Raw genomic sequence first — 24,651 nt, forward strand, 5'->3', positions numbered from 1 at the left:
CCTTCCCCTCCCAGCCCTGTCCTCCTGCCCCATCCAGGCACAGCCCTGTCAGGAGACCACCACTGCAACCCTGCCAGCACAGCAGCTCCCCCAGTCCCCACGCCCTAAACACCCACAGCCCAGCAGGCCTCACCCACATCCCCCCCCCCCACACACACACTGGCTGTGTCTGCACTGGTGGGATCTTGTGCAAAAGCAGCCACTTTTGCGCAAAAACTTGCTGCCTGTCTACACTGGCCGTGCGTTCTCGCACAAGTGGACTGACCTTCTAATGTGTGAAATCAGGGCTTCTTGCACCAGAACTCTGACGCTCCCGCTCAGGAAGAAGCCCTTTTGCACAACTGTTCTTGCACAAGAGGCCAGTGCGGACAGGCACCAGGAATTTCTTGCACAAGAAAGGCCGATGGTTAAAATGGCCATCAGAGCTTTCTTGCGCAGGAGAGCGTCCACAGTGGCACGGATGCTCTTGAGCAAAGGCACCTGCCAGTGCAGACGCTCTTGTGGAAGAGCTTTGCACAAGATCATGCCAGTGTAGACGTTGCCTGGTGCATCTCCCGCAGCAGCTGCATCTTCTGGAGCCCCAACATTATCCCCCAGGACCCTCAAGCCAGCAGATCTTGCCCATGGCCCCACCTTGCCAGGGAGCCAATGGTCCCCTCTGCCGGCTGGCCCTTGAGCTGTGGGTAAATAGCGGCCTGCACAGGGAGCAGCATGGGCCAGGATGGTGCACTGGGCTAGGATGCAGACCTGGGCCTTCTTTTCCCTTCTTGCCCTGCTGCCCTGAAGAGCTTGTCTCTCCCTCCGCTACAGTGTCTAGCGCAATGGGCCTTCTAGGCCCCACTGAGACCCCTTGGGCTGAGCCTGTCCCTCGCCCTCCTTTACTTCCTCTCCTCCAGCAGCATCACTCACCCCAGACGTGCCACCTGCATCTCCCCCTCCAAAATCTCTGCCCTAGTCTCCAGCCCATCCTGCAAGCGCTGGCACCACCCACCCGCCTGCACCATTTCAGCATCTCCTGCCACCCCACCCCACCGCTCCCCTCGCCGCAGGGTCAGCCCTCAGCCACTCTGCCTGGGAGAAACGCGCCAGCGAGCCAGGAGCAGGCATGGCACTGTTTGACCCCAGGCCTGCTCGGGCTGGTCAAGAGGCAAATCTCTGGGCACTAAAGCGCATTTGTCCTGCTCGCTAGCGCCTGTCAGAGGGAGCCGGCTGAATCCGGGGGCAACCAGGGGCCAGACTGAGACCCACTGGCCGCAGAGGGCTATCTGCACGAGTAAGGACCGTTCCAAGTGCTGCCCCAGCCAACCACAAGCAGGGGCTCCAGGCCACTGAAGCACGGCTGGTAGCCAGTGGAGCTCCCCCAGCCCAGCCTGTGGGGTGAGAGCAGGCGAGAGCCCATTTTGCTCTGCAATCAACGGGAGGCTGGAGTCTGCGGGGTCTGGGCCTCAGGGCCCAACCTGCCTTTGCATGGGGCGGCTAAAAGCAGCCCAGCTTCTCTGTGGAAGCCGAGACCCTCTCGTCTGGGAATCACAAGGGCACCGGCCCAGCGCACCCCTAGGCCGGCTCAATGCCCCTGCAGAGCAGAGCCGCACGCCCACCGGCCCGCAGACAGCGACCCCTGCTGGCAGCTAGCCAGGCACTGCCTCGGGGCCAGGCCCAGCGTTCTCGCGGGGCGGGACTGGCCTCAGCATCTGCCCCGACTTGCGCATGAATCGCGCCTGGAGCCTGAACATGCTGGCTGGGTCCCTGCCCCTTTGGCACCATCTTGGGCTGCACGTGGGGTCCCCCCTTGCTGAGCTGCCTCTTCTGTTGGCAACAGCTCACGGCTGCCAGGCTCCAGCGTCTGGGCTCCGAGGCTCCCTGGTGGCTTCCCAGCAAGGAGCTGCTGCACCCGACTGCTCCCCTGAGTCAGCCAGACTGAGCTGAGCTGCTCCCCTTTCACTCTCCCTCCACAGGGAACAGGCCCAGCAGCGCCAAGGGGGCCTGGCCCCTGGGCCCAGAGCCGCTCGTTAACCCTCGTCTCACCAGTGTGGGCCAGCGTACCCCATCATACCCAGCAGCGCCAAGGGGGCCTGGCCCCTGGGCCCAGAGCCGCTCGTTAACCCTCGTCTCACCAGTGTGGGCCAGCGTACCCCGTCATACCCGGCAGTGACAAGGGGGCCTGGCCCCTGGGCCCAGAGCCGCTCGTTAACCCTCGTCTCCCCAGTGTGGGCCAGCGTACCCCGTCATACCCGGCAGTGACAAGGGGGCCTGGCCCCTTAGCCCAGAGCCGCTCGTTAACCCTCGCCTCACCAGTGTGGGCCAGCGTACCCCGTCATACCCGGCAGTGACAAGGGGGCCTGGCCCCTGGGCCCAGAGCCGCTCGTTAACCCTCGCCTCACCAGTGTGGGCCAGCGTACCCCGTCATACCCGGCAGTGACAAGGGGGCCTGGCCCCTGGGCCCAGAGCCGCTCGTTAACCCTCGTCTCACCAGTGTGGGCCAGCGTACCCCGTCATACCCGGCAGTGACAAGGGGGCCTGGCCTCTGGGCCCAGAGCCGCTCGTTAACCCTCGTCTCCCCAGTGTGGGCCAGCGTACCCCATCATACCCGGCAGTGACAAGGGGGCCTGGCCCCTTAGCCCAGAGCCGCTCGTTAACCCTCGCCTCACCAGTGTGGGCCAGCGTACCCCGTCATACCCAGCAGTGACAAGGGGGCCTGGCCCCTTACCCCAGAGCCGCTCGTTAACCCTCGTCTCCCCAGTGTGGGCCAGCGTACCCCGTCATACCCGGCAGTGACAAGGGGGCCTGCCCCTGGGCCCAGAGCCGCTCGTTAACCCTCGTCTCACCAGTGTGGGCCAGCGTACCCCATCATACCCGGCAGTGACAAGGGGGCCTGGCCCCTGGCCCAGAGCCGCTCGTTAACCCTCGTCTCACCAGTGTGGGCCAGCGTACCCCATCATACCCGGCAGTGACAAGGGGGCCTGGCCCCTGGGCCCAGAGCCGCTCGTTAACCCTCGTCTCACCAGTGTGGGCCAGCGTACCCCGTCATACCCGGCAGTGACAAGGGGGCCTGGCCCCTGGGCCCAGAGCCGCTCGTTAACCCTCGTCTCCCCAGTGTGGGCCAGCGTACCCCGTCATACCCGGCAGTGACAAGGGGGCCTGGCCCCTGGGCCCAGAGCCGCTCGTTAACCCTCGCCTCCCCAGTGTGGGCCAGCGTACCCCATCATACCCGGCAGTGACAAGGGGGCCTGGCCCCTGGGCCCAGAGCCGCTCGTTAACCCTCGTCTCACCAGTGTGGGCCAGCGTACCCCATCATACCCGGCAGTGACAAGGGGGCCTGGCCCCTGGCCCAGAGCCGCTCGTTAACCCTCGTCTCACCAGTGTGGGCCAGCGTACCCCGTCATACCCGGCAGTGACAAGGGGGCCTGGCCCCTGGGCCCAGAGCCGCTCGTTAACCCTCGTCTCACCAGTGTGGGCCAGCGTACCCCGTCATACCCGGCAGTGACAAGGGGGCCTGGCCCCTGGGCCCAGAGCCGCTCGTTAACCCTCGTCTCACCAGTGTGGGCCAGCGTACCCCGTCATACCCGGCAGTGACAAGGGGGCCTGGCCTCTGGGCCCAGAGCCGCTCGTTAACCCTCGCCTCACCAGTGTGGGCCAGCGTACCCCGTCATACCCGGCAGTGACAAGGGGGCCTGGCCCCTGGGCCCAGAGCCGCTCGTTAACCCTCGTCTCACCAGTGTGGGCCAGCGTACCCCGTCATACCCGGCAGTGACAAGGGGGCCTGGCCCCTGGGCCCAGAGCCGCTCGTTAACCCTCGTCTCACCAGTGTGGGCCAGCGTACCCCGTCATACCCGGCAGTGACAAGGGGGCCTGGCCCCTGGGCCCAGAGCCGCTCGTTAACCCTCGCCTCACCAGTGTCTGCCAGCGTACCCCATCATACCCGGCAGTGACAAGGGGGCCTGGCCCCTTGGGCCCAGAGCCGCTCGTTAACCCTCGTCTCCCCAGTGTGGGCCAGCGTACCCCATCATACCCGGCAGTGACAAGGGGGCCTGGCCCCTTAGCCCAGAGCCGCTCATTAACCCTCGTCTCACCAGTGTGGGCCAGCGTACCCCGTCATACCCGGCAGTGACAAGGGGGCCTGGCCCCTGGGCCCAGAGCCGCTCGTTAACCCTCGCCTCACCAGTGTGGGCCAGCGTACCCCATCATACCCGGCAGTGACAAGGGGGCCTGGCCCCTGGGCCCAGAGCCGCTCGTTAACCCTCGCCTCACCAGTGTGGGCCAGCGTACCCCGTCATACCCGGCAGTGACAAGGGGGCCTGGCCCCTGGCCCAGAGCCGCTCGTTAACCCTCGCCTCACCAGTGTGGGCCAGCGTACCCCATCATACCCGGCAGTGACAAGGGGGCCTGGCCCCTGGGCCCAGAGCCGCTCGTTAACCCTCGTCTCCCCAGTGTGGGCCAGCGTACCCCGTCATACCCGGCAGTGACAAGGGGGCCTGGCCCCTGGGCCCAGAGCCGCTCGTTAACCCTCGTCTCACCAGTGTGGGCCAGCGTACCCCGTCATACCCGGCAGTGACAAGGGGGCCTGGCCCCTGGGCCCAGAGCCGCTCGTTAACCCTCGCCTCACCAGTGTGGGCCAGCGTACCCCGTCATACCCGGCAGTGACAAGGGGGCCTGGCCCCTTAGCCCAGAGCCGCTCGTTAACCCTCGTCTCACCAGTGTGGGCCAGCGTACCCCGTCATACCCGGCAGTGACAAGGGGGCCTGGCCCCTTAGCCCAGAGCCGCTCGTTAACCCTCGCCTCACCAGTGTGGGCCAGCGTACCCCGTCATACCCGGCAGTGACAAGGGGGCCTGGCCTCTGGGACCAGAGCCGCTCGTTAACCCTCGTCTCACCAGTGTGGGCCAGCGTACCCCGTCATACCCGGCAGTGACAAGGGGGCCTGGCCTCTGGGCCCAGAGCCGCTCGTTAACCCTCGCCTCACCAGTGTGGGCCAGCGTACCCCATCATACCCGGCAGTGACAAGGGGGCCTGGCCCCTTAGCCCAGAGCCGCTCGTTAACCCTCGTCTCACCAGTGTGGGCCAGCGTACCCCATCATACCCGGCAGTGACAAGGGGGCCTGGCCCCTGGGCCCAGAGCCGCTCGTTAACCCTCGCCTCACCAGTGTGGGCCAGCGTACCCCATCATACCCGGCAGTGACAAGGGGGCCTGGCCCCTGGGCCCAGAGCCGCTCGTTAACCCTCGTCTCACCAGTGTGGGCCAGCGTACCCCATCATACCCGGCAGTGACAAGGGGGCCTGGCCCCTGGGCCCAGAGCCGCTCGTTAACCCTCGCCTCACCAGTGTGGGCCAGCGTACCCCGTCATACCCGGCAGTGACAAGGGGGCCTGGCCCCTGGGCCCAGAGCCGCTCGTTAACCCTCGTCTCACCAGTGTGGGCCAGCGTACCCCATCATACCCGGCAGTGACAAGGGGGCCTGGCCCCTGGGCCCAGAGCCGCTCGTTAACCCTCGTCTCCCCAGTGTGGGCCAGCGTACCCTGTCATACCCGGCAGTGACAAGGGGGCCTGGCCCCTGGGCCCAGAGCCGCTCGTTAACCCTCGTCTCCCCAGTGTGGGCCAGCGTACCCCGTCATACCCGGCAGTGACAAGGGGGCCTGGCCCCTGGGCCCAGAGCCGCTCGTTAACCCTCGTCTCACCAGTGTGGGCCAGCGTACCCCGTCATACCCGGCAGTGACAAGGGGGCCTGGCCCCTGGCCCAGAGCCGCTCGTTAACCCTCGTCTCACCAGTGTGGGCCAGCGTACCCCGTCATACCCGGCAGTGACAAGGGGGCCTGGCCCCTGGGCCCAGAGCCGCTCGTTAACCCTCGTCTCACCAGTGTGGGCCAGCGTACCCCGTCATACCCGGCAGTGACAAGGGGGCCTGGCCTCTGGGCCCAGAGCCGCTCGTTAACCCTCGTCTCACCAGTGTGGGCCAGCGTACCCCATCATACCCGGCAGTGACAAGGGGGCCTGGCCCCTGGGCCCAGAGCCGCTCGTTAACCCTCGTCTCCCCAGTGTGGGCCAGCGTACCCCATCATACCCGGCAGCGACAAGGGGGCCTGGCCCCTTGGGCCCAGAGCCGCTCGTTAACCCTCGTCTCACCAGTGTGGGCCAGCGTACCCCGTCATACCCGGCAGTGACAAGGGGGCCTGGCCCCTGGGCCCAGAGCCGCTCGTTAACCCTCGCCTCACCAGTGTGGGCCAGCGTACCCCATCATACCCGGCAGCGACAAGGGGGCCTGGCCCCTGGGCCCAGAGCCGCTCGTTAACCCTCGCCTCACCAGTGTGGGCCAGCGTACCCCATCATACCCGGCAGCGACAAGGGGGCCTGGCCCCTGGGCCCAGAGCCGCTCGTTAACCCTCGTCTCACCAGTGTGGGCCAGCGTACCCCGTCATACCCGGCAGTGACAAGGGGGCCTGGCCCCTGGGCCCAGAGCCGCTCGTTAACCCTCGCCTCACCAGTGTGGGCCAGCGTACCCCGTCATACCCGGCAGTGACAAGGGGGCCTGGACCCTGGGCCCAGAGCCGCTCGTTAACCCTCGCCTCACCAGTGTGGGCCAGCGTACCCCATCATACCCGGCAGTGACAAGGGGGCCTGGCCCCTGGGCCCAGAGCCGCTCGTTAACCCTCGTCTCACCAGTGTGGGCCAGCGTACCCCGTCATACCCGGCAGTGACAAGGGGGCCTGGCCCCTGGGCCCAGAGCCGCTCGTTAACCCTCGCCTCACCAGTGTGGGCCAGCGTACCCCGTCATACCCGGCAGTGACAAGGGGGCCTGGCCCCTGGGCCCAGAGCCGCTCGTTAACCCTCGTCTCACCAGTGTGGGCCAGCGTACCCCGTCATACCCGGCAGTGACAAGGGGGCCTGGACCCTGGGCCCAGAGCCGCTCGTTAACCCTCGCCTCACCAGTGTGGGCCAGCGTACCCCATCATACCCGGCAGTGACAAGGGGGCCTGGCCCCTGGGCCCAGAGCCGCTCGTTAACCCTCGTCTCACCAGTGTGGGCCAGCGTACCCCATCATACCCGGCAGTGACAAGGGGGCCTGGCCCCTGGGCCCAGAGCCGCTCGTTAACCCTCGTCTCACCAGTGTGGGCCAGCGTACCCCGTCATACCCGGCAGTGACAAGGGGGCCTGGCCCCTGGGCCCAGAGCCGCTCGTTAACCCTCGCCTCACCAGTGTGGGCCAGCGTACCCCGTCATACCCGGCAGTGACAAGGGGGCCTGGCCCCTTAGCCCAGAGCCGCTCGTTAACCCTCGCCTCACCAGTGTGGGCCAGCGTACCCCGTCATACCCGGCAGTGACAAAGGGGCCTGGCCCCTTGGCCCAGAGCCGCTCGTTAACCCTCGTCTCACCAGTGTGGGCCAGCGTACCCCGTCATACCCGGCAGTGACAAGGGGGCCTGGCCCCTGGGCCCAGAGCCGCTCGTTAACCCTCGTCTCACCAGTGTGGGCCAGCGTACCCCATCATACCCGGCAGTGACAAGGGGGCCTGGCCCCTTAGCCCAGAGCCGCTCGTTAACCCTCGCCTCACCAGTGTGGGCCAGCGTACCCCGTCATACCCGGCAGTGACAAGGGGGCCTGGCCCCTGGCCCAGAGCCGCTCGTTAACCCTCGCCTCCCCAGTGTGGGCCAGCGTACCCCGTCATACCCGGCAGTGACAAGGGGGCCTGGCCCCTGGGCCCAGAGCCGCTCGTTAACCCTCGTCTCACCAGTGTGGGCCAGCGTACCCCATCATACCCGGCAGTGACAAGGGGGCCTGGCCCCTGGGCCCAGAGCCGCTCGTTAACCCTCGCCTCACCAGTGTGGACCAGCGTACCCCGTCATACCCGGCAGTGACAAGGGGGCCTGGCCCCTGGGCCCAGAGCCGCTCGTTAACCCTCGTCTCACCAGTGTGGGCCAGCGTACCCCGTCATACCCGGCAGTGACAAGGGGGCCTGGCCCCTGGGCCCAGAGCCGCTCGTTAACCCTCGCCTCCCCAGTGTGGGCCAGCGTACCCCGTCATACCCGGCAGTGACAAGGGGGCCTGGCCCCTGGGCCCAGAGCCGCTCGTTAACCCTCGCCTCACCAGTGTGGGCCAGCGTACCCCGTCATACCCGGCAGTGACAAGGGGGCCTGGCCCCTGGGCCCAGAGCCGCTCGTTAACCCTCGTCTCACCAGTGTGGGCCAGCGTACCCCATCATACCCGGCAGTGACAAGGGGGCCTGGCCCCTGGGCCCAGAGCCGCTCGTTAACCCTCGCCTCACCAGTGTGGACCAGCGTACCCCGTCATACCCGGCAGTGACAAGGGGGCCTGGCCCCTGGGCCCAGAGCCGCTCGTTAACCCTCGCCTCCCCAGTGTGGGCCAGCGTACCCCGTCATACCCGGCAGCGACAAGGGGGCCTGGCCCCTGGGCCCAGAGCCGCTCGTTAACCCTCGCCTCACCAGTGTGGGCCAGCGTACCCCGTCATACCCGGCAGTGACAAGGGGGCCTGGCCCCTGGGCCCAGAGCCGCTCGTTAACCCTCGTCTCACCAGTGTGGGCCAGCGTACCCCGTCATACCCGGCAGTGACAAGGGGGCCTGGCCCCTGGGCCCAGAGCCGCTCGTTAACCCTCGTCTCACCAGTGTGGGCCAGCGTACCCCGTCATACCCGGCAGTGACAAGGGGGCCTGGCCCCTTGGCCCAGAGCCGCTCGTTAACCCTCGTCTCACCAGTGTGGGCCAGCGTACCCCGTCATACCCGGCAGCGACAAGGGGGCCTGGCCCCTGGGCCCAGAGCCGCTCGTTAACCCTCGTCTCCCCAGTGTGGGCCAGCGTACCCCGTCATACCCGGCAGTGACAAGGGGGCCTGGCCCCTGGGCCCAGAGCCGCTCGTTAACCCTCGTCTCACCAGTGTGGGCCAGCGTACCCCGTCATACCCGGCAGTGACAAGGGGGCCTGGCCCCTGGGCCCAGAGCCGCTCGTTAACCCTCGTCTCACCAGTGTGGGCCAGCGTACCCCATCATACCCGGCAGTGACAAGGGGGCCTGGCCCCTTAGCCCAGAGCCGCTCGTTAACCCTCGTCTCACCAGTGTGGGCCAGCGTACCCCGTCATACCCGGCAGTGACAAGGGGGCCTGGCCCCTGGGCCCAGAGCCGCTCGTTAACCCTCGCCTCACCAGTGTGGGCCAGCGTACCCCGTCATACCCGGCAGTGACAAGGGGGCATGGCCCCTTGGGCCCAGAGCCGCTCGTTAACCCTCGCCTCACCAGTGTGGGCCAGCGTACCCCGTCATACCCGGCAGTGACAAGGGGGCCTGGCCTCTGGGCCCAGAGCCGCTCATTAACCCTCGCCTCACCAGTGTGGGCCAGCGTACCCCGTCATACCCGGCAGTGACAAGGGGGCCTGGCCCCTGGGCCCAGAGCCGCTCGTTAACCCTCGCCTCACCAGTGTGGGCCAGCGTACCCCATCATACCTGGCAGTGACAAGGGGGCCTGGCCCCTTAGCCCAGAGCCGCTCGTTAACCCTCGTCTCACCAGTGTGGGCCAGCGTACCCCATCATACCCGGCAGTGACAAGGGGGCCTGGCCCCTGGCCCAGAGCCGCTCGTTAACCCTCGTCTCCCCAGTGTGGGCCAGCGTACCCCGTCATACCCGGCAGCGACAAGGGGGCCTGGCCCCTGGGCCCAGAGCCGCTCGTTAACCCTCGCCTCACCAGTGTGGGCCAGCGTACCCCGTCATACCCGGCAGTGACAAGGGGGCCTGGCCCCTGGGCCCAGAGCCGCTCGTTAACCCTCGCCTCACCAGTGTGGGCCAGCGTACCCCATCATACCCGGCAGTGACAAGGGGGCCTGGCCCCTGGGCCCAGAGCCGCTCGTTAACCCTCGTCTCCCCAGTGTGGGCCAGCGTACCCCATCATACCCGGCAGTGACAAGGGGGCCTGGCCCCTGGCCCAGAGCCGCTCGTTAACCCTCGTCTCACCAGTGTGGGCCAGCGTACCCCGTCATACCCGGCAGTGACAAGGGGGCCTGGCCCCTTAGCCCAGAGCCGCTCGTTAACCCTCGTCTCACCAGTGTGGGCCAGCGTACCCCGTCATACCCGGCAGTGACAAGGGGGCCTGGCCCCTGGGCCCAGAGCCGCTCGTTAACCCTCGCCTCACCAGTGTGGGCCAGCGTACCCCATCATACCCGGCAGTGACAAGGGGGCCTGGCCCCTGGGCCCAGAGCCGCTCGTTAACCCTCGTCTCCCCAGTGTGGGCCAGCGTACCCCGTCATACCCGGCAGTGACAAGGGGGCCTGGCCCCTGGGCCCAGAGCCGCTCGTTAACCCTCGTCTCCCCAGTGTGGGCCAGCGTACCCCGTCATACCCGGCAGTGACAAGGGGGCCTGGCCCCTTGGGCCCAGAGCCGCTCGTTAACCCTCGCCTCACCAGTGTGGGCCAGCGTACCCCGTCATACCCGGCAGTGACAAGGGGGCCTGGCCCCTTGGGCCCAGAGCCGCTCGTTAACCCTCGCCTCACCAGTGTGGGCCAGCGTACCCCATCATACCCGGCAGTGACAAGGGGGCCTGGCCCCTGGGCCCAGAGCCGCTCGTTAACCCTCGTCTCACCAGTGTGGGCCAGCGTACCCCATCATACCCGGCAGTGACAAGGGGGCCTGGCCCCTGGCCCAGAGCCGCTCGTTAACCCTCGTCTCACCAGTGTGGGCCAGCGTACCCCATCATACCCGGCAGTGACAAGGGGGCCTGGCCCCTGGCCCAGAGCCGCTCGTTAACCCTCGTCTCACCAGTGTGGGCCAGCGTACCCCGTCATACCCGGCAGTGACAAGGGGGCCTGGCCCCTTAGCCCAGAGCCGCTCGTTAACCCTCGTCTCACCAGTGTGGGCCAGCGTACCCCGTCATACCCGGCAGTGACAAGGGGGCCTGGCCCCTGGGCCCAGAGCCGCTCGTTAACCCTCGTCTCACCAGTGTGGGCCAGCGTACCCCGTCATACCCGGCAGTGACAAGGGGGCCTGGCCCCTGGGCCCAGAGCCGCTCGTTAACCCTCGTCTCACCAGTGTGGGCCAGCGTACCCCGTCATACCCGGCAGTGACAAGGGGGCCTGGCCCCTTAGCCCAGAGCCGCTCGTTAACCCTCGTCTCACCAGTGTGGGCCAGCGTACCCCGTCATACCCGGCAGTGACAAGGGGGCCTGGCCCCTGGGCCCAGAGCCGCTCATTAACCCTCGCCTCACCAGTGTGGGCCAGCGTACCCCGTCATACCCGGCAGTGACAAGGGGGCCTGGCCCCTGGGCCCAGAGCCGCTCGTTAACCCTCGTCTCACCAGTGTGGGCCAGCGTACCCCGTCATACCCGGCAGTGACAAGGGGGCCTGGCCCCTTAGCCCAGAGCCGCTCGTTAACCCTCGCCTCACCAGTGTGGGCCAGCGTACCCCGTCATACCCGGCAGTGACAAGGGGGCCTGGCCCCTGGCCCAGAGCCGCTCGTTAACCCTCGCCTCACCAGTGTGGGCCAGCGTACCCCGTCATACCCGGCAGTGACAAGGGGGCCTGGCCCCTGGCCCAGAGCCGTTCGTTAACCCTCGTCTCACCAGTGTGGGCCAGCGTACCCCGTCATACCCGGCAGTGACAAGGGGGCCTGGCCCCTGGGCCCAGAGCCGCTCGTTAACCCTCGCCTCACCAGTGTGGGCCAGCGTACCCCGTCATACCCGGCAGTGACAAGGGGGCCTGGCCTCTGGGCCCAGAGCCGCTCGTTAACCCTCGTCTCACCAGTGTGGGCCAGCGTACCCCGTCATACCCGGCAGTGACAAGGGGGCCTGGCCCCGGGCCCAGAGCCGCTCGTTAACCCTCGCCTCACCAGTGTGGGCCAGCGTACCCCGTCATACCCGGCAGTGACAAGGGGGCCTGGCCCCTTAGCCCAGAGCCGCTCGTTAACCCTCGCCTCACCAGTGTGGGCCAGCGTACCCCGTCATACCCGGCAGTGACAAGGGGGCCTGGCCCCTGGGCCCAGAGCCGCTCGTTAACCCTCGCCTCACCAGTGTGGGCCAGCGTACCCCGTCATACCCGGCAGTGACAAGGGGGCCTGGCCCCTGGGCCCAGAGCCGCTCGTTAACCCTCGCCTCACCAGTGTGGGCCAGCGTACCCCGTCATACCCGGCAGCGACAAGGGGGCCTGGCCCCTGGGCCCAGAGCCGCTCGTTAACCCTCGTCTCACCAGTGTGGGCCAGCGTACCCCGTCATACCCGGCAGTGACAAGGGGGCCTGGCCCCTGGGCCCAGAGCCGCTCGTTAACCCTCGTCTCACCAGTGTGGGCCAGCGTACCCCGTCATACCCGGCAGTGACAAGGGGGCCTGGCCCCTGGGCCCAGAGCCGCTCGTTAACCCTCGCCTCACCAGTGTGGGCCAGCGTACCCCATCATACCCGGCAGTGACAAGGGGGCCTGGCCCCTGGGCCCAGAGCCGCTCGTTAACCCTCGTCTCACCAGTGTGGGCCAGCGTACCCCATCATACCCGGCAGTGACAAGGGGGCCTGGCCCCTGGGCCCAGAGCCGCTCGTTAACCCTCGCCTCACCAGTGTCTGCCAGCGTACCCCATCATACCCGGCAGTGACAAGGGGGCCTGGCCCCTGGGCCCAGAGCCGCTCGTTAACCCTCGCCTCACCAGTGTGGGCCAGCGTACCCCATCATACCCGGCAGTGACAAGGGGGCCTGGCCCCTGGGCCCAGAGACGCTCGTTAACCCTCGTCTCACCAGTGTGGGCCAGCGTACCCCATCATACCCGGCAGTGACAAGGGGGCCTGGCCCCTGGGCCCAGAGCCGCTCGTTAACCCTCGTCTCCCCAGTGTGGGCCAGCGTACCCCGTCATACCCGGCAGTGACAAGGGGGCCTGGCCCCTGGGCCCAGAGCCGCTCGTTAACCCTCGTCTCACCAGTGTGGGCCAGCGTACCCCGTCATACCCGGCAGTGACAAGGGGGCCTGGCCCCTGGGCCCAGAGCCGCTCGTTAACCCTCGCCTCACCAGTGTGGGCCAGCGTACCCCATCATACCCGGCAGTGACAAGGGGGCCTGGCCTCTGGGCCCAGAGCCGCTCGTTAACCCTCGCCTCACCAGTGTGGGCCAGCGTACCCCGTCATACCCGGCAGTGACAAGGGGGCCTGGCCCCTGGCCCAGAGCCGCTCGTTAACCCTCGTCTCCCCAGTGTGGGCCAGCGTACCCCGTCATACCCGGCAGTGACAAGGGGGCCTGGCCCCTGGGCCCAGAGCCGCTCGTTAACCCTCGCCTCACCAGTGTGGGCCAGCGTACCCCGTCATACCCGGCAGTGACAAGGGGGCCTGGCCCCTGGGCCCAGAGCCGCTCGTTAACCCTCGCCTCACCAGTGTGGGCCAGCGTACCCCATCATACCCGGCAGTGACAAGGGGGCCTGGCCTCTGGGCCCAGAGCCGCTCGTTAACCCTCGCCTCACCAGTGTGGGCCAGCGTACCCCGTCATACCCGGCAGTGACAAGGGGGCCTGGCCCCTGGGCCCAGAGCCGCTCGTTAACCCTCGCCTCACCAGTGTGGGCCAGCGTACCCCATCATACCCGGCAGTGACAAGGGGGCCTGGCCCCTGGCCCAGAGCCGCTCGTTAACCCTCGCCTCACCAGTGTGGGCCAGCGTACCCCATCATACCCGGCAGTGACAAGGGGGCCTGGCCCCTGGGCCCAGAGCCGCTCGTTAACCCTCGCCTCACCAGTGTGGGCCAGCGTACCCCGTCATACCCGGCAGTGACAAGGGGGCCTGGCCCCTGGGCCCAGAGCCGCTCGTTAACCCTCGTCTCCCCAGTGTGGGCCAGCGTACCCCGTCATACCCGGCAGTGACAAGGGGGCCTGGCCCCTGGGCCCAGAGCCGCTCGTTAACCCTCGCCTCACCAGTGTGGGCCAGCGTACCCCGTCATACCCGGCAGTGACAAGGGGGCCTGGCCCCTGGGCCCAGAGCCGCTCGTTAACCCTCGTCTCACCAGTGTGGGCCAGCGTACCCCGTCATACCCGGCAGTGACAAGGGGGCCTGGCCCCTGGGCCCAGAGCCGCTCGTTAACCCTCGCCTCACCAGTGTGGGCCAGCGTACCCCGTCATACCCGGCAGTGACAAGGGGGCCTGGCCCCTGGGCCCAGAGCCGCTCCTTAACCCTCGCCTCACCAGTGTGGGCCAGCGTACCCCATCATACCCGGCAGTGACAAGGGGGCCTGGCCCCTGGGCCCAGAGCCGCTCGTTAACCCTCGCCTCACCAGTGTGGGCCAGCGTACCCCGTCATACCCGGCAGTGACAAGGGGGCCTGGCCCCTGGCCCAGAGCCGCTCGTTAACCCTCGTCTCACCAGTGTGGGCCAGCGTACCCCGTCATACCCGGCAGTGACAAGGGGGCCTGGCCCCTGGGCCCAGAGCCGCTCGTTAACCCTGGTCTCCCCAGTGTGGGCCAGCGTACCCCATCATACCCGGCAGTGACAAGGGGGCCTGGCCCCTGGGCCTAGAGCCGCTCGTTAACCCTCGTCTCCCCAGTGTGGGCCAGCGTACCCCATCATACCCGGCAGTGACAAGGGGGCCTGGCCCCTGGCCCAGAGCCGCTCGTTAACCCTCGTCTCACCAGTGTGGGCCAGCGTACCCCGTCATACCCGGCAGTGACAAGGGGGCCTGGCCTCTGGGCCCAGAGCCGCTCGTTAACCCTCGTCTCACCAGTGTGGGCCAGCGTACCCCATCATACCCGGCAGTGACAAGGGGGCCTGGCCCCTGGGCCCAGAGCCGCTCGTTAACCCTCGTCTCACCAGTGTGGGCCAGCGTACCCCATCATACCCGGCAGTGACAAGGGGGCCTGGCCCCTGGGCCCAGAGCCGCTCGTTAACCCTCGTCTCACCAGTGTGGGCCAGCGTACCCCGTCATACCCGGCAGTGACAAGGGGGCCTGGCCCCTGGGCCCAGAGCCGCTCGTTAACCCTCGTCTCACCAGTGTGGGCCAGCGTACCCCGTCATACCCGGCAGTGACAAGGGGGCCTGGCCCCTGGCCCAGAGCCGCTCGTTAACCCTCGCCTCACCAGTGTGGGCCAGCGTACCCCGTCATACCCGGCAGTGACAAGGGGGCCTGGCCCCTTAGCCCAGAGCCGCTCGTTAACCCTCGTCTCACCAGTGTGGGCCAGCGTACCCCGTCATACCCGGCAGTGACAAGGGGGCCTGGCCCCTGGGCCCAGAGCCGCTCGTTAACCCTCGCCTCACCAGTGTGGGCCAGCGTACCCCATCATACCCGGCAGTGACAAGGGGGCCTGGCCCCTGGGCCCAGAGCCGCTCGTTAACCCTCGTCTCACCAGTGTGGGCCAGCGTACCCCATCATACCCGGCAGTGACAAGGGGGCCTGGCCCCTGGCCCAGAGCCGCTCGTTAACCCTCGTCTCACCAGTGTGGGCCAGCGTACCCCGTCATACCCGGCAGTGACAAGGGGGCCTGGCCTCTGGGCCCAGAGCCGCTCGTTAACCCTCGTCTCACCAGTGTGGGCCAGCGTACCCCATCATACCCGGCAGTGACAAGGGGGCCTGGCCCCTGGCCCAGAGCCGCTCGTTAACCCTCGTCTCACCAGTGTGGGCCAGCGTACCCCATCATACCCGGCAGTGACAAGGGGGCCTGGCCCCTGGCCCAGAGCCGCTCGTTAACCCTCGCCTCACCAGTGTGGGCCAGCGTACCCCATCATACCCGGCAGTGACAAGGGGGCCTGGCCCCTGGGCCCAGAGCCGCTCGTTAACCCTCGTCTCACCAGTGTGGGCCAGCGTACCCCGTCATACCCGGCAGTGACAAGGGGGCATGGCCCTTTGGGCCCAGAGCCGCTCGTTAACCCTCGCCTCACCAGTGTGGGCCAGCGTACCCCATCATACCCGGCAGTGACAAGGGGGCCTGGCCCCTGGGCCCAGAGCCGCTCGTTAACCCTCGTCTCACCAGTGTGGGCCAGCGTACCCCGTCATACCCGGCAGCGACAAGGGGGCCTGGCCCCTGGGCCCAGAGCCGCTCGTTAACCCTCGTCTCACCAGTGTGGGCCAGCGTACCCCATCATACCCGGCAGTGACAAGGGGGCCTGGCCCCTGGGGCCAGAGCCGCTCGTTAACCCTCGTCTCACCAGTGTGGGCCAGCGTACCCCGTCATACCCGGCAGTGACAAGGGGGCCTGGCCCCTGGGCCCAGAGCCGCTCGTTAACCCTCGCCTCACCAGTGTGGGCCAGCGTACCCCATCATACCCGGCAGTGACAAGGGGGCCTGGCCCCTGGCCCAGAGCCGCTCGTTAACCCTCGCCTCACCAGTGTGGGCCAGCGTACCCCGTCATACCCGGCAGTGACAAGGGGGCCTGGCCCCTGGGCCCAGAGCCGCTCGTTAACCCTCGCCTCACCAGTGTGGGCCAGCGTACCCCGTCATACCCGGCAGTGACAAGGGGGCCTGGCCCCTGGGCCCAGAGCCGCTCATTAACCCTCGCCTCACCAGTGTGGGCCAGCGTACCCCGTCATACCCGGCAGTGACAAGGGGGCCTGGCCCCTGGGCCCAGAGCCGCTCGTTAACCCTCGTCTCACCAGTGTGGGCCAGCGTACCCCATCATACCCGGCAGTGACAAGGGGGCCTGGCCCCTGGGCCCAGAGCCGCTCGTTAACCCTCGCCTCCCCAGTGTGGGCCAGCGTACCCCGTCATACCCGGCAGTGACAAGGGGGCCTGGCCCCTTAGCCCAGAGCCGCTCGTTAACCCTCGCCTCACCAGTGTGGGCCAGCGTACCCCATCATACCCGGCAGTGACAAGCGGGCCTGGCCTCTGGGCCCAGAGCCGCTCGTTAACCCTCGTCTCACCAGTGTGGGCCAGCGTACCCCGTCATACCCGGGAGTGACAAGGGGGCCTGGCCCCTGGGCCCAGAGCCGCTCGTTAACCCTCGTCTCCCCAGTGTGGGCCAGCGTACCCCGTCATACCCGGCAGTGACAAGGGGGCCTGGCCCCTTGGCCCAGAGCCGCTCGTTAACCCTCGCCTCACCAGTGTGGGCCAGCGTACCCCATCATACCCGGCAGTGACAAGGGGGCCTGGCCCCTGGCCCAGAGCCGCTCGTTAACCCTCGCCTCACCAGTGTGGGCCAGCGTACCCCGTCATACCCGGCAGTGACAAGGGGGCCTGGCCCCTGGCCCAGAGCCGCTCGTTAACCCTCGCCTCACCAGTGTGGGCCAGCGTACCCCATCATACCCGGCAGTGACAAGGGGGCCTGGCCCCTGGCCCAGAGCCGCTCGTTAACCCTCGCCTCACCAGTGTGGGCCAGCGTACCCCGTCATACCCGGCAGTGACAAGGGGGCCTGGCCCCTGGCCCAGAGCCGCTCGTTAACCCTCGCCTCACCAGTGTGGGCCAGCGTACCCCGTCATACCCGGCAGTGACAAGGGGGCCTGGCCCCTGGGCCCAGAGCCGCTCGTTAACCCTCGTCTCACCAGTGTGGGCCAGCGTACCCCGTCATACCCGGCAGTGACAAGGGGGCCTGGCCCCTGGCCCAGAGCCGCTCGTTAACCCTCGCCTCACCAGTGTGGGCCAGCGTACCCCGTCATACCCGGCAGCGACAAGGGGGCCTGGCCCCTGGGCCCAGAGCCGCTCGTTAACCCTCGCCTCACCAGTGTGGGCCAGCGTACCCCGTCATACCCGGCAGTGACAAGGGGGCCTGGCCCCTGGGCCCAGAGCCGCTCGTTAACCCTCGTCTCCCCAGTGTGGGCCAGCGTACCCCGTCATACCCGGCAGTGACAAGGGGGCCTGGCCCCTGGGCCCAGAGCCGCTCGTTAACCCTCGTCTCACCAGTGTGGGCCAGCGTACCCCGTCATACCCGGCAGTGACAAGGGGGCCTGGCCCCTTAGCCCAGAGCCGCTCGTTAACCCTCGTCTCACCAGTGTGGGCCAGCGTACCCCGTCATACCCGGCAGTGACAAGGGGGCCTGGCCCCTGGGCCCAGAGCCGCTCGTTAACCCTCGTCTCACCAGTGTGGGCCAGCGTACCCCATCATACCCGGCAGTGACAAGGGGGCCTGGCCTCTGGGCCCAGAGCCGCTCGTTAACCCTCGCCTCACCAGTGTGGGCCAGCGTACCCCGTCATACCCGGCAGTGACAAGGGGGCCTGGCCCCTGGGCCCAGAGCCGCTCGTTAACCCTCGTCTCACCAGTGTGGGCCAGCGTACCCCATCATACCCGGCAGTGACAAGGGGGCCTGGCCCCTGGGCCCAGAGCCGCTCGTTAACCCTCGTCTCACCAGTGTGGGCCAGCGTACCCCGTCATACCCGGCAGTGACAAGGGGGCCTGGCCCCTGGGCCCAGAGCCGCTCGTTAACCCTCGTCTCACCAGTGTGGGCCAGCGTACCCCGTCATACCCGGCAGTGACAAGGGGGCCTGGCCCCTGGGCCCAGAGCCGCTCGTTAACCCTCGCCTCACCAGTGTGGGCCAGCGTACCCCGTCATACCCGGCAGTGACAAGGGGGCCTGGCCCCTGGGCCCAGAGCCGCTCGTTAACCCTCGTCTCACCAGTGTGGGCCAGCGTACCCCATCATACCCGGCAGTGACAAGGGGGCCTGGCCCCTGGGCCCAGAGCCGCTCGTTAACCCTCGTCTCACCAGTGTGGGCCAGCGTACCCCGTCATACCCGGCAGTGACAAGGGGGCCTGGCCCCTGGGCCCAGAGCCGCTCGTTAACCCTCGCCTCACCAGTGTGGGCCAGCGTACCCCATCATACCCGGCAGTGACAAGGGGGCCTGGCCCCTGGCCCAGAGCCGCTCGTTAACCCTCGTCTCACCAGTGTGGGCCAGCGTACCCCATCATACCCGGCAGCGACAAGGGGGCCTGGCCCCTGGGCCCAGAGCCGCTCGTTAACCCTCGTCTCACCAGTGTGGGCCAGCGTACCCCATCATACCCGGCAGTGACAAGGGGGCCTGGCCCCTGGCCCAGAGCCGCTCGTTAACCCTCGTCTCACCAGTGTGGGCCAGCGTACCCCGTCATACCCGGCAGCGACAAGGGGGCCTGGCCCCTGGCCCAGAGCCGCTCGTTAACCCTCGTCTCACCAGTGTGGGCCAGCGTACCCCATCATACCCGGCAGTGACAAGGGGGCCTGGCCCCTGGGCCCAGAGCCGCTCGTTAACCCTCGCCTCACCAGTGTGGGCCAGCGTACCCCGTCATACCCGGCAGCGACAAGGGGGCCTGGCCCCTGGGCCCAGAGCCGCTCGTTAACCCTCGCCTCACCAGTGTGGGCCAGCGTACCCCGTCATACCCGGCAGCGACAAGGGGGCCTGGCCCCTGGGCCCAGAGCCGCTCGTTAACCCTCGCCTCACCAGTGTGGGCCAGCGTACCCCGTCATACCCGGCAGTGACAAGGGGGCCTGGCCCTTAGCCCAGAGCCGCTCGTTAACCCTCGTCTCACCAGTGTGGGCCAGCGTACCCCGTCATACCCGGCAGTGACAAGGGGGCCTGGCCCTTAGCCCAGAGCCGCTCGTTAACCCTCGTCTCACCAGTGTGGGCCAGCGTACCCCGTCATACCCGGCAGTGACAAGGGGGCCTGGCCCCTTAGCCCAGAGCCGCTCGTTAACCCTCGTCTCACCAGTGTGGGCCAGCGTACCCCATCATACCCGGCAGCGACAAGGGGGCCTGGCCCCTGGGCCCAGAGCCGCTCGTTAACCCTCGTCTCACCAGTGTGGGCCAGCGTACCCCATCATACCCGGCAGTGACAAGGGGGCCTGGCCCCTGGGCCCAGAGCCGCTCGTTAACCCTCGTCTCACCAGTGTGGGCCAGCGTACCCCGTCATACCCGGCAGTGACAAGGGGGCCTGGCCCCTGGGCCCAGAGCCGCTCGTTAACCCTCGTCTCACCAGTGTGGGCCAGCGTACCCCGTCATACCCGGCAGTGACAAGGGGGCCTGCCCCTGGGCCCAGAGCCGCTCGTTAACCCTCGTCTCACCAGTGTGGGCCAGCGTACCCCATCATACCCGGCAGTGACAAGGGGGCCTGGACCCTGGGCCCAGAGCCGCTCGTTAACCCTCGTCTCACCAGTGTGGGCCAGCGTACCCCATCATACCCGGCAGTGACAAGGGGGCCTGGCCCCTGGGCCCAGAGCCGCTCATTAACCCTCGTCTCCCCAGTGTGGGCCAGCGTACCCCATCATACCCGGCAGTGACAAAGGGGCCTGGCCCCTGGGCCCAGAGCCGCTCATTAACCCTCGTCTCACCAGTGTGGGCCAGCGTACCCCATCATACCCGGCAGTGACAAGGGGGCCTGGCCCCTGGGCCCAGAGCCGCTCGTTAACCCTCGTCTCACCAGTGTGGGCCAGCGTACCCCATCATACCCGGCAGTGACAAGGGGGCCTGGCCCCTGGGCCCAGAGCCGCTCATTAACCCTCGTCTCACCAGTGTGGGCCAGCGTACCCCGTCATACCCGGCAGTGACAAGGGGGCCTGGCCCCTGGGCCCAGAGCCGCTCATTAACCCTCGTCTCACCAGTGTGGGCCAGCGTACCCCGTCATACCCGGCAGTGACAAGGGGGCCTGGCCCCTGGGCCCAGAGCCGCTCATTAACCCTCGTCTCACCAGTGTGGGCCAGCGTACCCCGTCATACCCGGCAGTGACAAGGGGGCCTGGCCCCTTAGCCCAGAGCCGCTCGTTAACCCTCGTCTCCCCAGTGTGGGCCAGCGTACCCCGTCATACCCGGCAGTGACAAGGGGGCCTGGCCCGTGGGCCCAGAGCCGCTCGTTAACCCTCGCCTCACCAGTGTGGGCCAGCGTACCCCGTCATACCCGGCAGTGACAAGGGGGCCTGGCCCTTGGGCCCAGAGCCGCTCGTTAACCCTCGTCTCACCAGTGTGGGCCAGCGTACCCCATCATACCCGGCAGTGACAAGGGGGCCTGGCCCCTTGGGCCCAGAGCCGCTCGTTAACCCTCGCCTCACCAGTGTGGGCCAGCGTACCCCGTCATACCCGGCAGTGACAAGGGGGCCTGGCCCCTGGGCCCAGAGCCGCTCGTTAACCCTCGTCTCCCCAGTGTGGGCCAGCGTACCCCATCATACCCGGCAGCGACAAGGGAGCCTGGCCCCTGGCCCAGAGCCGCTCGTTAACCCTCGCCTCACCAGTGTGGGCCAGCGTACCCCGTCATACCCGGCAGTGACAAGGGGGCCTGGCCCCTTAGCCCAGAGCCGCTCGTTAACCCTCGCCTCACCAGTGTGGGCCAGCGTACCCCATCATACCCGGCAGTGACAAGGGGGCCTGGCCCCTGGGCCCAGAGCCGCTCGTTAACCCTCGTCTCACCAGTGTGGGCCAGCGTACCCCGTCATACCCGGCAGTGACAAGGGGGCCTGGCCCCTGGGCCCAGAGCCGCTCGTTAACCCTCGTCTCACCAGTGTGGGCCAGCGTACCCCGTCATACCCGGCAGTGACAAGGGGGCCTGGCCCCTGGGGCCAGAGCCGCTCGTTAACCCTCGTCTCACCAGTGTGGGCCAGCGTACCCCATCATACCCGGCAGTGACAAGGGGGCCTGGCCCCTGGGCCCAGAGCCGCTCGTTAACCCTCGTCTCACCAGTGTGGGCCAGCGTACCCCGTCATACCCGGCAGTGACAAGGGGGCCTGGCCCCTGGGCCCAGAGCCGCTCGTTAACCCTCGTCTCACCAGTGTGGGCCAGCGTACCCCGTCATACCCGGCAGTGACAAGGGGGCCTGGCCCCTGGGCCCAGAGCCGCTCGTTAACCCTCGCCTCACCAGTGTGGGCCAGCGTACCCCGTCATACCCGGCAGTGACAAGGGGGCCTGGCCCCTGGCCCAGAGCCGCTCGTTAACCCTCGTCTCACCAGTGTGGGCCAGCGTACCCCATCATACCCGGCAGTGACAAGGGGGCCTGGCGCCTGGGCCCAGAGCCGCTCGTTAACCCTCGTCTCACCAGTGTGGGCCAGCGTACCCCATCATACCCGGCAGTGACAAGGGGGCCTGGCCCCTGGCCCAGAGCCGCTCGTTAACCCTCGTCTCACCAGTGTGGGCCAGCGTACCCCATCATACCCGGCAGTGACAAGGGGGCCTGGCCCCTGGGCCCAGAGCCGCTCGTTAACCCTCGCCTCACCAGTGTGGGCCAGCGTACCCCATCATACCCGGCAGTGACAAGGGGGCCTGGCCCCTGGGCCCAGAGCCGCTCGTTAACCCTCGTCTCACCAGTGTGGGCCAGCGTACCCCGTCATACCCGGCAGTGACAAGGGGGCCTGGCCCCTGGGCCCAGAGCCGCTCGTTAACCCTCGTCTCACCAGTGTGGGCCAGCATACCCCGTCATACCCGGCAGTGACAAGGGGGCCTGGCCCCTTAGCCCAGAGCCGCTCGTTAACCCTCGCCTCACCAGTGTGGGCCAGCGTACCCCATCATACCCGGCAGTGACAAGGGGGCCTGGCCCCTGGGCCCAGAGCCGCTCGTTAACCCTCGTCTCCCCAGTGTGGGCCAGCGTACCCCGTCATACCCGGCAGCGACAAGGGGGCCTGGCCTCTGGGCCCAGAGCTGCTCGTTAACCCTCGCCTCACCAGTGTGGGCCAGCGTACCCCGTCATACCCGGCAGTGACAAGGGGGCCTGGCCCCTTAGCCCAGAGCCGCTCGTTAACCCTCGTCTCACCAGTGTGGGCCAGCGTACCCCATCATACCCGGCAGTGACAAGGGGGCCTGGCCTCTGGGCCCAGAGCTGCTCGTTAACCCTCGTCTCACCAGTGTGGGCCAGCGTACCCCGTCATACCCGGCAGTGACAAGGGGGCCTGGCCCCTGGCCCAGAGCCGCTCGTTAACCCTCGTCTCACCAGTGTGGGCCAGCGTACCCCGTCATACCCGGCAGTGACAAGGGGGCCTGGCCCCTGGCCCAGAGCCGCTCGTTAACCCTCGCCTCACCAGTGTGGGCCAGCGTACCCCGTCATACCCGGCAGTGACAAGGGGGCCTGGCCCCTGGCCCAGAGCCGCTCGTTAACCCTCGTCTCACCAGTGTGGGCCAGCGTACCCCATCATACCCGGCAGTGACAAGGGGGCCTGGCCCCTTAGCCCAGAGCCGCTCGTTAACCCTCGTCTCACCAGTGTGGGCCAGCGTACCCCGTCATACCCGGCAGTGACAAGGGGGCCTGGCCCCTGGGCCCAGAGCCGCTCGTTAACCCTCGTCTCACCAGTGTGGGCCAGCGTACCCCATCATACCCGGCAGTGACAAGGGGGCCTGGCCCCTGGGCCCAGAGCCGCTCGTTAACCCTCGTCTCACCAGTGTGGGCCAGCGTACCCCATCATACCCGGCAGTGACAAGGGGGCCTGGCCTCTGGGCCCAGAGCCGCTCGTTAACCCTCGTCTCACCAGTGTGGGCCAGCGTACCCCATCATACCCGGCAGTGACAAGGGGGCCTGGCCCCTTAGCCCAGAGCCGCTCGTTAACCCTCGTCTCACCAGTGTGGGCCAGCGTACCCCGTCATACCCGGCAGTGACAAGGGGGCCTGGCCCCTGGGCCCAGAGCCGCTCGTTAACCCTCGTCTCACCAGTGTGGGCCAGCGTACCCCATCATACCCGGCAGTGACAAGGGGGCCTGGCCCCTGGGCCCAGAGCCGCTCGTTAACCCTCGCCTCACCAGTGTGGGCCAGCGTACCCCGTCATACCCGGCAGTGACAAGGGGGCCTGGCCCCTGGGCCCAGAGCTGCTCGTTAACCCTCGTCTCACCAGTGTGGGCCAGCGTACCCCGTCATACCCGGCAGTGACAAGGGGGCCTGGCCCCTGGCCCAGAGCCGCTCGTTAACCCTCGCCTCACCAGTGTGGGCCAGCGTACCCCGTCATACCCGGCAGTGACAAGGGGGCCTGGCCCCTTAGCCCAGAGCCGCTCGTTAACCCTCGCCTCACCAGTGTGGGCCAGCGTACCCCATCATACCCGGCAGTGACAAGGGGGCCTGGCCCCTGGGCCCAGAGCCGCTCGTTAACCCTCGCCTCACCAGTGTGGGCCAGCGTACCCCGTCATACCCGGCAGTGACAAGGGGGCCTGGCCTCTGGGCCCAGAGCCGCTCGTTAACCCTCGTCTCACCAGTGTGGGCCAGCGTACCCCATCATACCCGGCAGTGACAAGGGGGCCTGGCCCCTGGGCCCAGAGCCGCTCGTTAACCCTCGTCTCACCAGTGTGGGCCAGCGTACCCCGTCATACCCGGCAGTGACAAGGGGGCCTGGCCCCTGGCCCAGAGCCGCTCGTTAACCCTCGTCTCACCAGTGTGGGCCAGCGTACCCCGTCATACCCGGCAGTGACAAGGGGGCCTGGCCCCTGGGCCCAGAGCCGCTCGTTAACCCTCGCCTCACCAGTGTGGGCCAGCGTACCCCGTCATACCCGGCAGTGACAAGGGGGCCTGGCCCCTTGGGCCCAGAGCCGCTCGTTAACCCTCGTCTCCCCAGTGTGGGCCAGCGTACCCCGTCATACCCGGCAGTGACAAGGGGGCCTGGCCCCTGGGCCCAGAGCCGCTCGTTAACCCTCGCCTCACCAGTGTGGGCCAGCGTACCCCGTCATACCCGGCAGTGACAAGGGGGCCTGGCCCCTGGGCCCAGAGCCGCTCGTTAACCCTCGCCTCACCAGTGTGGGCCAGCGTACCCCGTCATACCCGGCAGTGACAAGGGGGCCTGGCCCCTGGGCCCAGAGCCGCTCGTTAACCCTCGCCTCACCAGTGTGGGCCAGCGTACCCCATCATACCCGGCAGTGACAAGGGGGCCTGGCC

The sequence above is a fragment of the Pelodiscus sinensis genome, unplaced genomic scaffold (genome assembly GCF_049634645.1).
Source record: "Pelodiscus sinensis isolate JC-2024 unplaced genomic scaffold, ASM4963464v1 ctg41, whole genome shotgun sequence".
NCBI lineage: Eukaryota > Metazoa > Chordata > Testudines > Trionychidae > Pelodiscus > Pelodiscus sinensis.